Genomic DNA, 22,785 nt, shown 5'->3' on the forward strand with positions numbered 1-22,785 from the left:
TTCTTTTAAAATTTTTGTTCTGGAAAATCTAGAAGAAATAATGATTGTTAGAAATATAGCTTGGTCCAATTTGTTATATATTCTAACAAAGTGCAGATTGGATTTTAACCTATTTAAAACATGTCATCAAAATTCTAAAATTAATCTTAATCAGGAAAAATTACTAATGATGTTCCATAAATTAGTTTTATAATTTTTTCAAAAAGATTCGAATTAGCTAGTTTTTCTCTTCTTTTTTTCGGTTGAATTTTGAATTTTAAAGAGTCGAAATTGAAGATAAACTATGTTTCAAAATGTAATTGTCATTTTTTTCGTGTTTTCTCCTCTTTAAAACCGTTCAATTAAGTGTGAATATCATTAATAATTAATAATAACATAGAGTTATAGGTAAATTGAGCAAATTAGCTATTTCTGGCAATTTATTTAAGTGTGTATCAAACTGGTAGCCCTTCGCATTAATCACTACCCAAGAAGTAGCTCTTGGTTTCAAAAATGTTGGTGACCCCTGCTATAGAATTAGCATTGTTGCTAAGTGCTAAAAAATGCAAACTAACCATAATATACCATAATAAAACAAACACGCGCTGTAATATTTCCACTCTCACTGGGATGCCGACCGGGATTCCGTTTAGATGAAGAATCAATCACAATCCTCACAAAGGGTTAAAAAAGAAGTTGCTGCAACTCGCGTCTTTTTCACGATCACTTAACAGACAAAGGTGAAATAACTGAAAACAAGTTGTATACACTAGTTTCTTCAAAATAGCCACCCTTTAGTTCCGACTACTGCTTTGCACACTCCTGGCATTCTCTCGATAAGCTTCAAGCACACATGGGAAGTGAAAACAATTTCCTGGTGACTCCATCTTGAAGCTCATGGAGAGAATGCCAAGAGCGTGCGGAAAAGTAGTCGGCGCAAAGGGTGGCTATTTTGAAAACAATAGAATATATAGCATGATTTCAGTTAGACTTACACCAACTTTAATGATCCATAAGGGAAATTGTTCATTTTAAAGTAAAACTGAGTCCAAAGACGCATGATTAGAGTCACCCGAAGTGAGAACGACGGCATCGGGGTGTTTGGTCTGTTGCCTAGCAAGCAGCAGCCTCGTCTGCAGAAGGAGGGATGTACACTTCGATGAAGATTACAGACGTAAACTCTCTTGGCAAATAATATGGTCGAATTAAAACAGCCAGAAGTTTGATGTCCGGCATACAAACACACTCCTTTACAGTAACAAGCAGTGATCAGAGCAAAAGGTGGCTATTTTGAAGAAACTAGAATATAAAACATGTTTTTAGTTATTTCAACTATATTTTTTTAAGTACAAAACTCCACGTGTGTTCATTCGTAGTTTTGATGTGACAATCTACAATGTAAATAGTCATGGAAATAAAGAAAACGCATTGAATGAGGAGAAGGTGTGTCCAAACTTTTGGCCTGTACTGTATACCCGTGGCTTATGTTTGTAATGTCTGATTTCGGCCTATAGAGGAGGTCCCGGCCTACTGACTAGGACTTGTGTGCGTGGATGCTGAATTGGAAAAAAAAAGTACAAACACACCTGCGGGAAAACAACAACAACAAAAACATCCATTGGGAAATAAAATGTCTGAAGGAAAGGTGTGACAAACACGGTTTCTCTTTTCCAGCGTTTCTCTTAAAGGGGTCCTATTATGTCCTTGTGGGTACCTCATTTGGGATCTGCATAAGTCCCCAAAATTAGAAATCAAACCGTGAAAGCAAGACAAGCAAGTTTCTCCCAAACGTGCTTTAAATGAGCTGTTTGGAATTTAAAGTGGCAGTAGAGTGGAAAAACAAGTTGTCTCAATGTTGAAGTATTACCGTATTTGTCGGATTTATGACTTCGAAAGTTTCCCGATAAATAGATATGATCAAAATAGTATCAATCTCACGGAGATTCCCGAGCCATTTTGAGGGTTAATGAGGATCGCGAGACGTAGAGGAGGAACCACAGATCCCTTCCCCATCGACAACAATGCTAATCAAGCAGACTCTGTGAGAGCCAACAACGATTACTTTGGGGAAAATTATCATCCAGATATTTTTGAGCCCGAATACAAAGAGGACGAGCAATACGTTTTAGAAGCCGAGTGCTAAACGGATGTAGCTATATTGCGACACTATAGCATTAGCAGTGTTGATAGATGCTAAACATGAAAACTAACCAAAAAGTAACTGTAATATTTTCACTCTTGCTGGGATGCCGACCGACGGGACGCTCACATAATTCCGTTTAGATGAAGATTCAATCGCAATCCTCACGAAGGGTTAATAAAACATTTGCTGCAACTAGCATCTTTGTTTGTCTTTTTCACGATCACGGGGGGCGTGAAAGTGGACCGGCCTGTCGGTCCATGGCCACGTTTGTTTCTACTAGCATGTAAAGATGCAGGAATTATAATCCCTTTACTTTTAGCAGGTTTGAGACCAAGCAGAAGCAGCAGTGTGTCAACAATAAATAGTCCGCCTGCGTTAGCGCTTGTAATAACAATATCACTCATATTTGGTTCATTTCATAACGCTAATGTTAGCTATCGGAAATGTGCGTGGTAGTAATAAATATCCACCAGTTTGATACGAGCAGCCGGGCAACAAACTGAAAAAATACTTCATAAAGAAAGAAAATGCGATGACTGCAAACCGCAAACATAAAGTTGGGGTAAAATATGGAAAGATCAGTCTTACTGGATCATTGTGGTTGTCGTGTCAGTTTGTATGTACATGACTGTAGTTTCGGACCATTTAGCACGCTATGCACTGGTCCTCAACGCGGTCTTCCTTCAGGCAAAACTCCACCAAAACTAAAAGTACTTAATTGGGGCTTTAAAAAACAGACACATTATTACGTATTAATTTAGTTTGAATGCATGTATTTTAGCAGAAATTAATTGTATATACTTTCATTTTTCATCAGTTTTCTCTTCTTTTGCAGCATATTGGATTATTCTTTACAGTATTTTGTAATCAGCCTGACCTAAGTCTTACAAATATTTGTGATTAGCACACGCTTGTATATCATGCGACAAGCTTTGTTCTGTTAAACTGTACGTACGTTAGATTTAATTATCGAATCTGATTCAAATCAAGAGCAAAATTACTAATTCAGCGTTAATATTTGTAGTGGGAAAATTGGGCCCCGGTGTCAAAAAGGTAAATAACCCCTGATACATACCTCAAAGAAGGGTTTTACATGTACAGAACCCAAAATCAGTGAAGTTGGCATGTTGTGTAAAGGGTAAATAAAAATAGAATACAATTATTTGAAAATCCCATTTATCAACAACACCCAGACACGCCGCCGGCTTCGCTGGGCCCGAGCTCATCTAAGACGGACTGATGCAAAGTGGAAAAGTGTTCTGTGGTCTGACGAGTCCACATTTCAAATTGTTTTTGGAGACTGTGGACGTCGTGTCCTCCGGACCGAAAAGGAAAAGAATCCTCTGGACTGTTCTAGGCGCAAAGTGGAAAAGGCAGCATGTGTGATGGTATGGGGGTGTATTAGTGCCCAAGACATGGGTAACTTACACATCTGTGAAGGCGCCATTAATGCTGAAAGGTACATACAGCTTTTGGAGCAACATATGTTGCCATCCAAGCAACGTTATCATGGACGCCCCTGCTTATTTCAGCAAGACAATGCCAAGCCACGTGTTACAACAGCGTGGCTTCATAGTAAGAGTGTGGGTATTAGACTGGTGTGTACATCAAGCAAGAATGGGAAAGAATTCCACTTCCAAAATGTGTCTCCTCAGTTCCCAAACCTTTACTGAGTGTTGTTAAAAGGAAAGGCCATGTAACACAGTGGTAAAAATGTCTTTTTTGCAATGTGTTGCTGCCATTAAATTCTAAGATAATGATAATACAATAAGTGTCTCAGTGTGAACATAATTACGTTTTCTAGAGTAAACATGAAATATCTTGTCTTTGCAGTCTATTTAATTGAATATAAGTTGAAAAGGATTCGTTGTGTTCTCTTTTTATTCACCCTTTACACAGCGTGCCGACTTCACTGGTGTTGTTTTTTGTAGAAAAACAATTATAATAAGACCCCTTTAAGAGTTTCCGGTCCTCTGCTTTCTTCACCTCACGTTTCCGCTTGTCGGAGAAAATATCGATGGGATCGTTGTTCCCCACAAAAGGTCTCCGGGCTGACACAAACACCACATGGAAGGGCACATATACGTGGTATAAAGTCGAGTGTGAAAGGTGTTATTGCGCCCTGTACCTGCACCGTGGCTACCACCACCACCAGGTTTATTGCTTTCATGTGACGGCTCTACGGGACAAAATTGAGTTCATGTGCAGACAAAGACTCCAGTAGGGGTCCACGCTGGGGGCGGCTGTCCGTGCCGGGACCGGCGAGCGTCCCCCGATGGCGTCCAGCAACCTAGTCCTGGGCTCCTGCATGTGTCTGTAAGGCATCTCAACTCCAGCATGGATCAGTCGGACCTTTCTCCCTTCTCACTGCCAGGACTTTGTCTCGTCCCGTAAAAAAAAAAAAAAAAGCCCTCGTTTGATTAATTTCTCCTCAGCCGCCGTGACGATGGATACGCGGTCGGCGTAGAAGCGCTCTCCCGCCGTTTGGTCGTTCATTTTAAACAGGTACCGGGCCGTTCTTGGCGTGCGATTCCAGGGCTTTGAGGCTGCTCACGATCTTCTTCTGTGGTCCCGCGATTGTCACTCCGACCTTCTTCAAATCCCTGGGTTGAGGAGACAGAAGGGGGCGGGGCCGGGGGGGTCATTTACGACACAAGAAGAGACAGAAAGTGTGCGTTAGTGATAAAGGACGTGACGCCCGCCCGACATGTCACGGCATGCTCCCGGCGCGGCTCCCTTCGCGTTGCCGTGCAGCCGCCACTCTCAGAAGGCCGCCGAGCTGTCCAGGATGCGCCTCGGCTCCCACGTCGCCGTTTATTGGCGACGTGGGAGCCCGTGGCGACACGCTGACAGCTGCAGTTATGACCTGTCGGCGGAGGAAACAATCACAGGCGGCGGCCCGCTTTTGCCCCCCCGCCTTCGGAGTCGAATTGGAGCCGGCTGGCAGGCGGGGACGTGGCGAAGGGAGCGCGGCTGGCACATGACGGATAATTCAAACATGCGATCCAGGAAGTTCACTCCAACCTCTTAGAAATGCGCAGCGGGTTGGTTTTTTCCTCATTCCTGTGAGAATCCTGCGTACGGCTAAAGCAGACCAGGGAAAATTAAACATGCAATTTTTTTTTTTTTAAATTTTTTTTTTTAATTTTTTTTTTTTTTTTTGCTAAGCTTTTCAATTTGGCCCGCCGGACATTCCCAAATTATCTTTTGCCATTATGATGTGCAGTGATGTTGTCTAATGACCGTAAGTCTTGAACTATATTTATATAGCGCTTTGAGTCACTAGAGAAAAGCGCTATATAAATATAATTCACTTCACTTCACTTCGACTATGTAAAGTAGGGTTGTCCCGATACCGATATTTTGTTACCAAAATGTATTTCGATACTTTTCTAGATAAAGGGGACCACAAAAAATGGCATTATTGGCTTTATTTTAACAAAGAAAATGTTAGTCTACATGAAACATATGTTTATTATTGTCATTTAGTCCTTAAATAAAACAGTGAACGTACTAAACAACTTGTCTTTTAGTAGTAAGTAAACAAAGACTCCTAATTTGTCTACCAACATTTTGGTAACGGTATCAAATTGTATGTCGATACTTTTCTAAACAAAGGGGATAACAAAAAATTGCATTATTGGCTTTATTTTAACAAAAAAAATCTTAGGGTACATGAAACATATGTTTATTATTGTCATTTAGTCCTTAAATAAAACAGTGAACGTACTAGACAACTTGTCTTTTAGTAGTAAGTAAACAAACAAAGACTTCTAATTTTTCTACCGATATTTTGGTAACGGTATCGAATTGTGTTTTGATACTTTTTGATACTTTTCTAAATAAAGGGGACCACAAAAAATAGCATTATTGGCTTCATTTTACCAAAAAATCTTAGGGTACATGAAACATATGTTTATTATTGCAATTTAGTCCTTAAATAAAATAGTGAACTTACTACACAACTTGTCTTTTAGTAGTAAGTAAACAAACAAAGACTTCTAATTTTTCTACCAGAATTTTGGCAACGGTATCAAATTGTATTTCGATACTTTTCTAAATAAAGGGGATCACAAAAAATTTCATTATTGGCTTTATTTTAACAAAAAAAATCTTAGGGTACATGAAACATATGTTTATTATTGCAATTTAGTCCTTAAATAAAACAGTGAACATACTAAACAACTTGTCTTTTAGTAGTAAGTAAACAAACAAATAATCCTAATTTGTCTACCGATATTTTGGTAACGCTATCAAATTGTATTTTGATACTTTTTGATACTTTTCTAAACAAAGGGGACCACAAAAAATGGCATAATTGTCTTTATTTTAACAAAAAATCTTAGGGTACATGAAACATATGTTTATTATTGCAATTTAGTCCTTAAATAAAACAGTGAACGTACTAAACAACTTGTCTTTTAGTAGTAAGTAAACAAACAAAGACTCCTAATTTGTCTACCGATATTTTGGTAACGGTATCGAATTGTATTTCGATACTTTTCTAAATAAAGGGGACCACAAAAAATGGCATTATTGGCTTTATTTTAACAAAAAAAATCTTAGGGTACATAAAACATATGTTTATTATTGTAATTTAGTCCTTAAATAAAATAGTGAACATACTAGACAACTTGTCTTTTAGTAGTAAGTAAACAAACAAAGACTTCTAATTTTTCTACCAGAATTTTGGCAACGCTATCAAATTGTATTTCGATACTTTTCTAAATAAAGGGGACCACAAAAAATGGCATTATTGGCTTTATTTTAACAAAAAAAATCTTAGTGTACATGAAACATATGTTTATTATTGTCATTTAGTCCTTAAATAAAACAGTGAACGTACTTAACAACTTGTCTTTTAGTAGTAAGTAAACAAAGACTCCTAATTTGTCTACCGATATTTTGGTGACGGTATCGAATTGTATTTTGATACTTTTTGATACTTTTCTAAATAAAGGGGACCACAAAAAATGGCATAATTGGCTTTATTTTAACAAAAAACATGTTAGTGTACATGAAACATATGTTTATTATTGTCATTTAGTCCTTAAATAAAATAGTGAACATACTAGACAACTTGTCTTTTAGTAGTAAGTAAACAAACAAAGAATCCTAATTTGTCTACCGATATTTTGGTAACGGTATCAAATTGTATTTCGATATTTTTCTAAATAAAGGGGACCACAAAAAATGTCATTATTGGCTTTATTTTAACAAAAAAAAATCTTAGGGTACATGAAACATATGTTTATTATTGTCATTTAGTCCTTAAATAAAATAATTAACATACTAGACAACTTGTCTTTTAGTAGTAAGTAAACAAACAAAGACTTCTAATTTTTCTACCAGAATTTTGGCAACGCTATCAAATTGTATTTCGATACTTTTCTAAATAAAGGGGACCACAAAAAAATGGCATTATTGGCTTCATTTTAACAAAGAAAATGTTAGTCTACATGAAACATATGTTTATTATTGTCATTTAGTCCTTAAATAAAACAGTGAACGTACTAAACAACTTGTCTTTTAGTAGTAAGTAAACAAACAAAGACTCCTAATTTGTCTACTAAAATTTTGGTAACGGTATCAAATTGTATTTCGATACTGTTCTAAATAAAGGGGACCACAAAAAATGGCATTTTTGGCTTTATTTTAACCAAAAAAAATCTTAGTGTACATGAAACATATGTTTATTATTGCAATTTAGTCCTTAAATAAAATAGTGAACATACTAGACAACTTGTCTTTTAGTACTAAGTAAACAAACAAACGCTCCTGATTAGTCTGCTGACGTATGCAGTAACATATTGTGTCATGCATGTTGAAGCACAGTACGTCTGACTATGGTAGCCTTAATGCTCTAACAAGCCATCAAGTGGCACGGCTTCGTAGCTTACCAAAGTCATACCAAAACATTTTGCAATTCGTAAATCAAGCAGGATTTTTAAACAATATGTATTTAAAAACGCAAAATATCTTATTTGAGTAGTTATTTTCTCGATTTTAACATTTTTAAAATGCATCATTAAAATGGTGATGTAAGTCAATGACTACAAATTACTCTTAAATCAAGGCCATATAATTTGCAGTGCAGTGCATTCTTCACTCAGGCTTTAAGTGAGGGACGAGGCAAAAACCAACCCAGACCCACTGTCATGTGTCCTTAGAAACTGGAGCCAAATAACAAATACGGTTTGCCTATTGACTCAAATCAGTTATTAGTAGAAGCAGATCAGTTGCAGTCAAAGTCAAACTCTTTTTTGAGGTATTTTAGTCTGTTAAATGTGGGGAACAACTTGCAGGTTTGGCAAAGCATCAGACTTTTTAGATAGACATTGTTTGACTCCGTGCTTGAACACAAAAGGGAGAAGTTACAAGGCATGGGATGAGTCAGGTTGGCAGTTAAAAACAACAACAAACAAACAGGAGTTGCAGGAACAAGCAGCATTAATCTGCAAAAAGGGAAACGATAGCCTAGTTTCCATCCACACGATATCAAAGTCTAATATTATTCACAAATATTTACAATGAACGTGTTGATTAAATGACTTTAATGACATGTATGTCCAAATATCAATGCATCGTCTATAATCTCCGTATTCCAGAAATCCCAATTTTGTATACGTACAAAAATGTTCGGACTTACAAAATCAAGCACAGGAATTTCTTCACAAAATTGGTAGTAGTCCAAAGACTTGGTGTGTTTCACCTTCATCAAATAATTGATCATTAATAACATTCAAATTGGCAAGTTCAGGCAAATTTAATACATTTGCAATCTAATACAGTGAAACCTCGATTTGTGAACGCCTTTTCGGTTTCATGATTAATTATATCAATTGTTTTAAGTAGACTCTCGATTTTACAGTGAAAACTTTAAATTTACAAAATCTTACTGTGAAATAGTGTTTTGTTTTAGTTTTTTTTACAACATTCTACCGTAAATGGAAAAACAGTACCACTGTTTTTTGGGGGTGAATTTTACGGAAAAAGCTGGCAGCTTAATTTGAATAATAAAATAAAAAAAAAATTGTACTGTTTTTCCGTGAACAATATTATGTTGTAAAAAAACAATGTAAAATGAACACAAAAATTCTGGCAACTTTTTCTGTGAAACCCCCAAAAATAAAATTGTGATGTAAGTCAATGACTAAAAATAAGTAAATAGCTCTTAAATGAAGGCCATTTTCTATAAATAATAACAGCGGAGGATGAACGCCTCACACCAAGAGGATGGAGACAAAGAAGGAGCTTATTGACCAATGGCGGACTCGCGCAAATTTTCAGGACTTACGCAGATCCCGAATACACACCAGCAGGTACCAGAAGGTAAGACAAGGTGATTTTGCATACATTTTGCAAAACAAAACGCCAGATAAAGTCTCCTAATTGGTGCCATTTCGGGGTCTTTACACACACCATAAAAATACTGTATGTTGAAGCACAGTACGTCTGACTATGCTAGCCGTAATGCTCCGATAATCCATCAAGCGGTGCGGACTCGTAGCTTACCCAAGTCGTACTAAAACATTTTGACGGATTTTTGGGCACCATGTGTAATGTTCTATATTCTAAAAGAAACATCAATGCTTTGGTGTTGCCTGCGTACCGGTACCTGCTAGTATCATTTATTGAACAGGCCTATGTGTATCGCTTATGTGTGACTGCCATCTACTGGTCACACTTATTACTACACCATGTAGTGGTACTGTTTTTCCATTTACCGTAAAATGTTGTTAAAAAAACACAAACAACCCACTATATTTTACAATAACATTTTGTAAATGTAAAGTTTTTACTTTAAAATTGACAGTCTACTACTTATATAATTAATAATGAAATCCAGAGGCAAATTCATCCATTATTCACTGTTACAAGTGGCCCTCTGATGGCAGCCATAACTGCCATGTGGCCCTCAATGAAAACCACTTTGACATCCCTGCTTTATAAATAGATATTTATATTAAGGTCAGGAAAAAACACAGAGGCTATTTCATCCCTACAAGCCTGTTTCACTGGTTTCCATGCTCTTCAGGGGATTCAAGGAAACCTGAAAAACAGGCTTGTAGGGATGACATAGCCTCAGGGAAAAATACAGAGGCTATTTCATCCATACAAGCCTGATTTGCTGGTTTCCGTGCTCTTCAGGGGATTCAAGGAAACCTGAAAAACAGGCTTGTAGGGATTAAATAGCCTCAGGGGGAAAAAAAAGAGGCTATAACATCCCTAAAAGCCTGTTTCACAGGTTTCCATGCTCTTCAGGGGATTAAAAAAAACCTGTAAAACAGGTTTCTAGGGATTAAATAGCCTCAGGAAAAAAAACAGAGGCTATGCAGGTTGCCATGCTCTTCAGGGGATTCAGGGAAACCTAAAAAACAGGCTTGTAGGGATGACATATCCTCAGGAAAAAACACAAAGGCTATTTTATACCTACAAGTCTGTTTCGCTGGTTTCCATGCTCTTCAGGGGATTCAAGGAAACCTGCAAAACAGGCTTGTATGGATGAAATAGCGTAAGGGAAAAAAAAACACAGAGGCTATGTCATCCCTACAAGCCTGTTTTGCAGGTTTCCATGCTTTTCAGGGGACTCAGGGAAAACTGCAAAACTGGTTTGTAGGGATGAAATAGCATCGGGAAAAAACACAGAGGCTATTTCATCCCTACAAGCCTGTTTGGCTGGTTTCCATGCTCTTCAGGGGATTCAAGGAAACTTCCAAAACAGTCTTGTAGGGATGATATAGCCTCAGGGAAAAAAAAACAGAGGCTATTTCATCCCTACAAGCCTGTTTCACTGCTTTCCATGTTCTTCAGGGGACTCAGGGAAACCTGCAAAACAGGCTTGTAGGGATGAATTAGCCTCCGTGTTGTTCCCTGCTTATCAGGGGATTGAGGGAAACCTGTGAAACAGGCTTGTAGGGATGACACAGCCTCAGGAAAAAAAACCACAGAGGCTATTTCATCCCTACAAGCCTGTTTTGCACGTTTCCATGCTTTTCAGGGGACTCAGGGAAAACTGAAAAACAGGCTTGTAGGGATGAATTAGCCTCTGTGTTGTTCCCTGCTTATCAGGGGATTGAGGGAAACTTGTGAAACAGGCTTGTAGGGATTAAATAGCCTCTGTGTTTTTTCTTGACCTAATTTATATTCCGCTCCATTGAGCACTGCATGGAAACCATGCTCTTCAGGGGATTCAAGGAAACCTGCAAAACAGGCTTGTTGGGATGACATAGGCTCAGGAAAAAACACAGATGCTATGTCATCCATGAAAGCCTGTTTCGCAGGTTTCCATGCTTTTCAGTGGATTCAGGGAAACCTGCAAAACAGGCTTGTAGGGATGAAATACCCTCTGTTTTTTTCTGACCTAACTTATATTCCGCTCAATTGAGGACTGTATAACGGTTAAACCACAGTAACCTCTACTATATTTATATTACTGTATGCAACTGTGCTTCACTATACACACTTTTCGGGTTTACAAACCGTGTTCAGTAACCATTAAAGTTCTTAAATTGAGGTTCCACTGTAATTTTATTTCGTTATTCAAAGTTTCAGTACTTTGCATTTCAGTTACGAGGTCATCTGTCATCGTGACACGGACATACATGTTTAGTTTAGTTTTTGGGAAGAGCTTCTTCTGTAAATGTGTCGCTATGTCTAAGTGGGATGGAAACACAACCATCAAGTTATCAGAAATTCCCTTGAAGTCCAGAAAAAGGAAGGCCCGTCAAAGGGTCCGCAGGGGGGCCGGGGCCGCGCCGCACCACCCACCATCCAGAGTCCGAGGAATGGAAAGAAGAGCGAGCGGCGGCTAGAGAGTGGTGATCCCCATGGACGGCTCCCACTCCGGGCAAGTTGCTGGAGTGACGTGGACCTCTGTCAGAATCACTCTACTGAGACACAGCCATGCCCGGCAACGTTAACAAACTCTTTGTCATGTCCCGGCCGCCACGTGTCAGGACGGTTGGCGGTCCGAACACATGACGTTACATCAGAGTTATATATCTTCACAGAAATGATGAAGTCATGCACAATTCCAACAACGCAATCAGAATACGTTCAAAAACATCAACAGGCGCTAATGAATCCCCGTTACCCCGTGAGTTCATGTGTTTGTGCCGTCACTCATTCTTTGGAGTGACCTCATGAGCGACGTGTTCGCGCCTCGGCCTAATTAACCGGGCCTGTTTGTTATTCCCCCATCAGGACCACGATCTTTGCCAAAACTACACAAGTATGAAACCTGCGGGTTTGATTGCAAACCCCCCGCCAGAGATAGGGATCTTTGTGGGGAAAATTAGCTGTCAAGCCTTCTCTTTGCGCAGACATTCCCATGACCCCGGCGTAAACCTCTGCAGGGTATTTTTATTTACAGTAATTAAATGTGACAAAAGCGCAGTGTGCACTCTGCGGCCTGCTGTCCGTTAACCAGATTGCTCCTCTCGGACATGAAAGCTCTACCGCCCGTGTTTATATTATAAGGAGATCCTTGAGAGGGAGTAATCCGCCGTGTTAGGACATGATCTAAAGTGGATGCTGGATTAGAGCTGGGTTATTATGATCGCTTCCTCGCCGTGTCCTTGGAGGGTCCGGATGGTATTTGTCTGATTTGCCAAAGGAGCGCAAAGCCCGCGTGACAGGGAACTTTGAAATATGATTTAGGTCGGTGGTTCTTAACCATTGATGGGCCGCCAGCGCCACCTAGAGGGCAGCCCAAAACATATCTGTTCCTCAACTACAGCTATACTCGGTTGTAATACACTTTCCCACCACTTGTGGCAGTAATGACAATGTCAAACAAACCGAAGAAACCTGGAGCTCAAGTCGTAGGGAAGTTTCTTAAAAGGGGATTTTCCCATAGAACCCGATAAATAACCATCCAGAAAGCGCCAACAATACTCCATTAACATGTCGTGACTTGAATATTAACCAAGTATTAGTGATATTGTTATTATAAGTGCTAACACAGACGAATTATTGATAGTGGCGCCTTGATCACTTCTATGTTTACATCCTCCAGTGGTCTGCTGTTTCCTCGCCTCTCTAGAATATCTGTTTCTCAGCTGTGGTCCTTACGGGCCGTAAGCGGTACTCAGTTGTAGTACACATTCCCACCACTTGTGGCAGTAATGACAATGTCAAATGAACCGAAGAAGCCTGGAGCTCAGGTCGTAGAAAAGTTTCTTAAAGGGAATTTGCACTTTTTTGGGGAATTTTGCCCCTAAAACCCGATAAATAACCATCCAAGAAGTGCCAACAATCTATTAACATGTCGTGACTTCAATACTAACCAAGTATTAGTTATATTGTTATTATAAGCGCTAACACAGGCGAATTATTGATAGCGCCGCCCTGATCACTTCTATGTTTACATCCTCCAGTGGTCTGCTGTTTCCTGGCCTCTCTAGAATATCTGTTTCTCAGCTGTGGTCCGAATGGGTCTTAAGCGGTACTCAGTTGTAATACACATTCCCACCACTTGTGGCAGTAATGCCAATGTCAAATGAACAGAAGAAGCCTGAAGCTCGAGTCGTAGATAAGTTTCTTAAAGGGGATTTGCACTTTTTTGGGGAATTTTGCCCATAAGACCCAATAAATACCCATTCAAAAAGCGCCAATAATCTATTAACATGTCGTGACTTGAATACTAGCCAAGTATTAGTGATATTGTTATTATAAGTTCTAACGCAGGCGAACTATTGATAGCGCCGCCCTGATCACTTCTATGTTTACATCCTCCAGTTGTCTGCTGTTTCCTGGCCTCTCTAGAATATCTGTTTCTCAGCTGTGGTCCGAATGGGTCTTAAGCGGTACTCAGTTGTAATACACATTCCCACCACTTGTGGCAGTAATGACAATGTCAAATGAACAGAAGAAGCCTGAAGCTCGAGTCGTAGATATGTTTCTTAAAGGGGGGATATTGCCCATAAAACCCGATAAATAACCATCCAAGAAGTGCCAACAATCTATTAACATGTCGTGACTTGAATATTAACCAAGTATTAGTTATATTGTTATTATAAGCGCTAACGCAGGCGAATTATTGATAGCGGCGCCCTGATCACTTCTATGTTTACATCCTCCAGTGGTCTGCTGTTTCCTTGCTTCTCTGAAATATCTGTTTCTCAGCTGTGGTCCGTATGGCCAGTAAGCGGTACTCAGTTGTAATACACATTCCCACCACTTGTGGCAGTAATGACAATAACAAACAAACTGAAAAAGCCTGGAGCTCAAGTTGTAGAGAAGTTTCTTAAAGGGGATCTGCACTTTTTTTGGAATTTTGCCCATAAAACCCGATAAATACCCATTAAAAAAAGCGTCAACTATCCTTTAACTTGTCGTGACTTGAATATTAACCAAGTATTCATTATATTGTTATTATAAGCACTAACGCAGGTGAATTATTGATAGCGGCGCCCTGATCACTTCTATGTTTACATCCTCCAGTGGTCTGCTGTTTCCTGGCCTCTCTAGAATATCTGTTTCTCAGCTGTGGTCCGTATGAGCCGTAAGCGGTACTCAGTTGTAATACACTTTCCCACCACTTGTGGCAGTAATGACAATGTCAAATGAACCGAAGAAGCCTGAAGCTTGAGTCATAGATAAGTCTTAAAGGGGGATATTGCCCATAAAACCCGATAAATAACCATCCAAAAAGTGCCAACAATCTATTAACATGTCGTGACTTGAATATTAACTAAGTATTAGTTATATTGTTATTACAAGCGCTAACGCAGGTGAATTATTGATAGCGGCGCCCTGATCACTTCTATGTTTACATCCTCCAGTTGTCTGCTGTTTCCTGGCCTCTCTAGAATATCTGTTTCTCAGCTGTGGTCCGAATGGGTCTTAAGCGGTACTCAGTTGTAATACACATTCCCACCACTTGTGGCAGTAATGACAATGTCAAATAAACAGAAGGAGCCTGAAGCTCGAGTCGTAGATAAGTTTCTTAAAGGGGTGATATTGCCCATAAAACCCGATAAATAACCATCCAAGAAGTGCCAAAAATCTATTAACATGTCGTGACTTGAATATTAACCAAGTATTAGTGATATTATTACAAGCGCTAACGCAGGCAAATTATAGATAGCCGCGCCCTGATCACTTCTATGTTTACATCCTCCAGTGGTCTGCTGTTTCCTGGCCTCTCTAGAATATCTGTTTCTCAGCTGTGGTCCGAATGGGTCTTAAGCGGTACTCAGTGGTAATACACATTCCCACCACTTGTGGCAGTAATGACAATGTCAAATGAACCGAAGAAGCCTGAAGCTCGAGTCGTAGATGAGTTTCTTAAAGGGGGCATATTGCCCATAAAACCCGATAAATAACCATCCAAGAAGTGCTAACAATCTATTAACATGTCGTGACTTGAATATTAACCAAGTATTAGTGATATTGTTATTATAAGCGCTAACGCAGGCGAATTATTGATAGCGGCGCCCTGATCACTTCTATGTTTACATCCTCCAGTGGTCTGCTGTTTCCTTGCTTCTCTGAAATATCTGTTTCAGCTGTGGTCCGTATGGCCAGTAAGCGGTACTCAGTTGTAATACACATTCCCACCACTTGTGGCAGTAATGACAATAACAAACAAACCGAAGAAGCCTGGAGCTCAATTCGTAGACAAGTTTTTTAAAGGGGATCTGCACTTTTTTGGGAATTTTGCCCATAAAACCCGATAAATAACCCTTCAAAATGCGCCAACAATACTCCATTAACATGTCGTGACTTCAATACTAGTATTGAAATATAAAATATCTGTTTCTCAGCTGTGGTCCGAATGCCTCTGGATATCATATATGATGCTTTTAATGCCTTCCAAGGCCTTCATTTTCGTAAAATCCATTAAACACTTTTTTAATGACCGGCGGAAACCCTGTTTTCAGATAAATCAAAGAAACTCTTCGTCCAAACTGGTCCGTAGAACTGGACTTCAATCACACCGCAGCCAAGTATGAGGCCCGTTTGTCGGAGGTCAGAGCCCGGCTAACACTTGTGCTGACTATCAAGGACTAGATTAAGTCTGGAGGAATCAATAGAGCAATCTCAACAGAGCAACACATAGTCCCAGTCAAGGCTGCTAGTCCTGTGCTGGACTCGGCCTTGGTTTGCTCGGGCCTCATCTTTCAGAGGATTAATACTGAAATGATTCAATATAGCATCGAGCCGCTGGGGGGGGGGGGGAGTCGGGCAATGGGATTTCTTTTGTGCAAGATTACTCTTGTGTGGCATGTTCTGCCATCCGTAAATCTGCAGAGTAAGCAGTTTTTTTTTTGCGATATGTTGTCTCCGGATAACTTTTCATTGATTAAACATACTGGCTGATGGAAAAAAAAACATGAAAAATATCTGCGGGGTGTATGCATGGGATAGATCTTTTGTGGAATACATTTCAAAGAATGAATTAAAGCGAGGATTTCCTTTCCTTGGTTTTAATGAACTTTGAAGAGGAACTGCACTTTTTGGGGGACTTTTTTTGCCTATCATTTGCCAATCCTTATGTAAGACAAACAACCTTATGTTTTAGTTGTTTTGTGCATTTCAAATTGTAAATAAACATCAGCTAACAACGGAGCTAGTTCAGAATCAGAAGTACCGAGGACACCTCAATGTTGGACGCTTTTGACCTCCCTCCCTCCTCAACGACACCTGGAGTCGAACTTTTGCTTGCATGCAGAACGGCCCCAGGCCTATGAACACTACATCGACACACCCAAGACAATGGGCATATACACACACACACACACGCCCCTCCCCCAGCCCACGCCTTCACCACCGCCTGATTCCCCTCGGGGTGATGGACGGCTGGCAGCGCTTCATAGCAGCAGTCGACCTCCAGGGCCCCAACCCCCCCCCCCCCCCCCGTTGCGAGTTGTCGTAAATAAAAGTAACATGTTTATGTGTGCATGGCATGGAGTTTTTTTCCCCACTCCAGACTGGGCCCCCTTAGGAGTCCAGTCTAGATTGTATTTTTTTACTCATCTTCTTCCCCAGCGTTTTACCTTTTACTTATCTTTTATGGGGCGCGTTGTGGCGACCCATCAGCGTTCCTGTTCTGTAACCCTGTACACTGTTTGTTTGTCTAATCTTGAACGGGTTTGTGCTGAAAACATAGTTTTGTTGTACTTGTGCAATGACAACAAAGTTCTATACTATCCTACTTTATTAATCCCCGAGGGGAAATTGATGAGATTTTCAGCACAATCCCATTCAAGACCAGACAAACATTACAGGGAGACAGAAAAAGGATTGCTGATGGGTCTGCCAACTTCTGGCACCCCTTACAAAACAAAAGGTGAGAAACATGTAAACGTCAAAATATTCCGTCAAAGGCTGGACTCCAGGAAGGAGGTCCAGACTGAGGCCGAGGGGAAAAAAACTCATAGCCATAGTACACATAAACAAGTTACATAGAACTTGCAAAAGAGGGAAGGGGGTGGGAGCTATGGCGGCTGGCTGCAGCTGCATAAGCACTACTCAGCCATCCATTGCCCGTAAGGGATTCAAGCATCAATGGGAATCGCTCTATTCCGCCTACAAAGCGCTCTAAAAATTTGGAGGTTAATTTGTGTCGTTATTACAAAAGCATTTTCTTTGACTGTGAATTTATACAACTGCATTTTTTGCGTTTGAATTTTGCATGAAGCAGAGCTTTGTATGTCACTGAAAAGTGCCGATTCTAACCATTGGAATCATTTCTAGAGTTTGCCGTGTTGAAATGTTAATTATGTAGTATTATGCCCAGTTAACAGCAAGCAGCTGCAATCAATCAGCACTCTGCGCACCTGTCGTCGATGATCTTCCTGGGCTTCTGAGCCAGTGCTGACCTGCATTCCGGGCCAGAACGTAGTCTTCTGTTCGTGTACACAACCCTTTGTTCCCGCGTGACGAGCGGTGCGCCTCGTCTTTCCGTATTCCCTCTGCTTCCTTGGCTGCCCCTTTGGATCTCGGTCTCCCGCCTGGACACGGACCTGTTGACACCTCGCTGTACCCCCCGACTACCTGCCTGTCTCACGGACCAACACTACCGGTAACACTCAACAGATAATCACCACACATGGTCTCATACACCATACACTCTTGGATTGTTGTTAAACTCCATTCTCTTGCTTATTGATATTATTGGTTGTTATTATATATATATTGTAAATATATATATTAAATACAAATAGCTGTACTACCCCCTTGTTGTCTGTGCCGTCTACACCTCCAGTACACAACAGTTTCTTGAAGTGGATTATATTAGTACATTGTTTGATGTATTGCCATTATTTAATTCCACGTACTGATATACTCAAGGTCTTAAGTGTTGTACGTGCGTACGAATGTTAGAAATTAAATGTTTCTATATTGCTAATACTTGGTTAATATTCAAGTCACGAAATGTTAAAGTTAAAGTGCCAATGATTGTCACACACACACCAGGTGTGGCGAATTTATTCTCTGCCTTTGACCCGTCACCCTTGAACACCCCCCTGGGAGGTGAGGGGAGCAGTGGAGCAGCAGCGGTGGCCATGCCCGGGAATCATTTTTGGTGATTTCACCCCCCAATTCCAACCCTTGATGCTGAGTGCCAAGCAGGGAGGTAATGGCTCCCATTTTTACGGTCTTTGGTATGACTAAATGGAGTATTGTTGGCGTACTCCCATTAGCTGCATCCGACTTGCCTTATTTTACAACCTAGAATGCGTACAAAAAGGCATAATTGTGAATAATGGACACAAAAGTTCCCCTTTGAGGACAGTAAATGGCTCATAATGTCCAGTAGTTGTAGTTTGCCTACAAAATAACTCCCAGACGATCATCACTTGCTTCTTTTCATGAATCCCATCATAGGTTCACATACCAATCTGACACCCGTGCTTGCATTTTCTCTCCAAAGGGCCTCCCTTGCTGCTCTTTTCACTTGTCACATTTCCTCCTCTCCTTGCAGCCTTGAATGCTCGCTCTTTTATTCCCATCCCTGACTGTCTCTCCCTCAATCTCCATTTCCCTTCCTCTATTTATCCCTCCGTCGTTTCGCACCCTCACCTAGTAGTCATACCAGCGACGCCGAGAGCGTGGCGAAACGCTTGTCGCGATGAGTTACCATGAGACATTCGGTGATGGCTCCGTAGAGTTTTTTTCTTTCCACCCTCTTAGGAAGGAGAAAGAAAGATTGTGTGTGTTCTTCATCAAAGGACCCTCTAAGTCCTCAGTAACGCTCGGCCGGGGCCCTGTAAAGCCCGCTGACGTGAATTGGGCGAGGGTGGCCTGGTGTGTTTGTGTCTTACTCTGTGGAAGTCTTGGCCAGCGTGTCACAGGAGCTGTAGCTGACCCCGGAGAAGGCCTCGTTGCAGGGCAAGGTCCTCATCCCGTCCATCCAGTCGCCCATCGTTCCCATCGGGGGAACCTCCGAGCTGCTTCTGTCCAACAACAAGTTGGCGGGCCTGGGAGGGAGGCAAAAAAAACAAAAACAAAAGGGAAAATATGCTTAACTTTATAAGCACTTTTGTCTCTCATGGACACACACCCGTTGTTGTTGACTTTGGACTAGCGACTGCACGACATCAAAGCCGCGGAACAGAGACACACATGCATCCACAAAAATATACGCCACCCCCCCAATCCAACGCCCTCGACACAAATCCCATAGGGGTGATGAAAGGATGGTCAGCGCCTTAGAGCTGCGGCCTACCACCATGACCCCGCACTCCCCTCCCTCTGTTGCTAGATATCTCGAGATGTATGTTGTAATATGTACCGTATTTTTCGGAGTATAAGTCGCTCCGCAGTATAAGTCGCACCGGCCGAAAATGCATAATAAAGAAGGGAAAAAACATATATAAGTCGCACTAGAGTATAAGTCGCATTTTTTGGGGGAAATTTATTTGATAAAACCCAACACCAAGAATCATACTTGCCAACCTTGAGACCTCCAATATCGGGAGGTGGGGGGTAGGGGGTGGGGGGTGGGGTGTTTGGGGGCGGGGGCGTGGTTGGGGGCGTGGTTATTTACAGCTAGAATTCACCAACTCGAGTATTTCATATATATATATATATATATATATATATATATATATATATATATATATATATATATATATATATATATATATATATATATGTATATATATATGTATATATATATATATATATATATATATATATATATATATATATATATATATATATATATATGTATGTATGTATATATATATATATATATATATATATATATATATATATATATATATATATATATATATATATATATATATATATATATATATATATGTATGAAATACTTGACTTTCAGTGAATTCTAGCTATATATATATATATATATATATATATATATATATATATATATATATATATATATATATATATATGTATATATATATATGTATGAAATACTTGACTTTCAGTGAATTCTAGCTATATATATATATATATATATATATATATATATATATATATATATATATATATATATATATATATATATATATATATATATATATATATATATATATATATATATATATATTTTATTTACATAAAATAAATACTTGAATTTCAGTGTTCCGGTGGCTATCCATTAGATGGCAGTATTATCCTGTTTAACTTCTCCGTTCATGATGAGTATATCATTTCGGCCACCGTGTTCAATGGAGAAGTCTGTTCTACAAAATTTACAGGCAACATACACCTTCCCCTTCGAACTGTCCTGGATGAACTGACATTCTTGTTTCCATTCGTTTTGGAACTTGCAAGCGTATTTTTCTTCATCTTGCTCGTCGACGGCGTCGCCATGTCTGTAATTCCCTCGTTCTTCTGCTTCGTCTCCTTGTTGCGTGCGCAGTTGTGCACTCTACTCTCTAAAAGCCCTAGATGTTATGACGTCATTGGGCAGGCAAGCTGTTTATATTGTGGGAAAGCGGACGTGAGAACAGGCTGTCCCCACTCAGTCTCAGGTCCGCATTGAGCTGGAGGGGGCGTGGCCGGCCTCCAGCTCCGGCTGAATACCGGGAGTTTGTCGGGAGAAAATCTCTGCCGGGAGGTTGTCGGGAGAGGCGCTGAATACCGGGAGTCTCCCGCTAAAAACGGGAGGGTTGGCAAGTATGAATAACTGTAACATATAGAACATGCTATACGTTTACCAAACAATCTGTCACTCCTAATCGCTAAATCCCATGAAATCTTATACGTCTGGTCTCTTACGTGAATGAGATCAATAATATTATTTGATATTTTACGCTAATGTGTAAATAATTTCACACATAAGTCGCTCCTGAGTATAAGTCGCACCCCCGGCCAAACTATGAAAAAAACTGTGACTTATAGTCCGAAAAATACGGTATGTATGTTTTATTGTTTCATTGAAAATAAAACAGCAAAGTCCACTTGGCTGTCATCTGTTTTAAGTATGAGACACAATTGTGTCAAAGTCATGATTTTTTTTTTTCATGCTTGAAATAAGAAATGATTACTTTAAAAAAAGTAGTTTTATTCTTGTGAGTGTTGATGACACAGCTTTGCAACACTTGATATTTTAGTTTCAAGCATGTTTTACTCAATAAAGGTCATCAAATCTTAGCAACAAGCTGTAATATCTTACTGAGATCATTTAGGACCAAAACACTTAAAACAAGTAAAATACTAACATAAAATGTATTTATTTATATTATTAAGAATTATCTTATCAGATGGAAAATAAGCAAATATCACCCTTATTTGAGATATTTCATCTTACTTAGATTTCAGTTTTTGCAGTGGGTGATGAAAGGATGGTCAGCGCCTGAGAGCTGCGGCCGACCACCATGACCCCGCACTCCCTTCCCTCCGTTGCTAGATATCTCGAGATGCACGTTGTAATATGTATATGTGCTTTGCTATGGAGGTTTTTTTCCCCACTCCAGACTGGGCCCCCTTAGGAGCCCAGTCTAGATTGTATTTTTTTACTCATCCTTCCCCAACGTTTTACCTTTTTCCCCATCTTTTACGGGGCGCCTTGTGGCGACCCATCAGCGTTCCTGTTCTGTAACCCGGTACACTATTTGTTTGTCTCATCTTGAACGGATTTGTGCTGAAAACAAAGTTTTGTTGTACTTGTGCAATGACAATAAAGACTTATCCTATCCTATCCTATCCACTAGCAAATTCCCTGCTTGGCAATCAGCATCGAGGGTTGGAATTGGGGGTTACGTCACAAAAAATTATTCCCGGGCGCAGTCAAATGCAGAGAATAATTTTGCCACACCTAGTGTGTTTGACAATCGTTGGGACTTTAACTTTAACTTAAAATAGGGTTGCAAAATTCCGGGAAAGTTGGAAACTTTCCATTGGAATTAACAGGAATTAATGGGAATAAACATTGGATGCAACATGCTAGATCTTGCAGCGTGATTATTAGCTAAAACAACCTGATTTACACTAGCATTTACTTAATTTAAGAATATGTTTCAACATATTGAGAAAAGTGCACTTGTTATTAGTGAGAATATACTTATTTTAAGATATTTTTGGGTTCATTGAGGTTAGCTAATTTGACTTGTTTTGGAAAGTCTTGACAAGCCACATTTTCTTGTTCTATTGGCAAAATACCCCTCATTTTTTGTATTTTTTTGTTCTCGTTTTTGAACACTGACTTTTTGCAGTGTACATGTAGCCTGTCA

The 22,785-nt window shown here is 39.8% G+C and overlaps 1 long non-coding RNA gene across 1 annotated transcript; it reads right to left on the reverse strand.

The window, feature by feature from the left end:
• Nucleotides 1-74: 74 nt before the first annotated feature.
• Nucleotides 75-19,632, reverse strand: LOC133663176 (uncharacterized). Its single transcript, XR_009828254.1, has 3 exons — nucleotides 19,399-19,632; nucleotides 11,894-12,015; nucleotides 75-4,725 (listed from the first exon to the last, which is right to left on the reverse strand). It is a non-coding gene; the product is annotated as an uncharacterized LOC133663176 (long non-coding RNA).
• Nucleotides 19,633-22,785: the final 3,153 nt, after the last annotated feature.

Source organism: Entelurus aequoreus, linkage group LG13 (assembly GCF_033978785.1).
Source record: "Entelurus aequoreus isolate RoL-2023_Sb linkage group LG13, RoL_Eaeq_v1.1, whole genome shotgun sequence".
In the NCBI taxonomy this organism is placed as follows: domain Eukaryota; kingdom Metazoa; phylum Chordata; class Actinopteri; order Syngnathiformes; family Syngnathidae; genus Entelurus; species Entelurus aequoreus.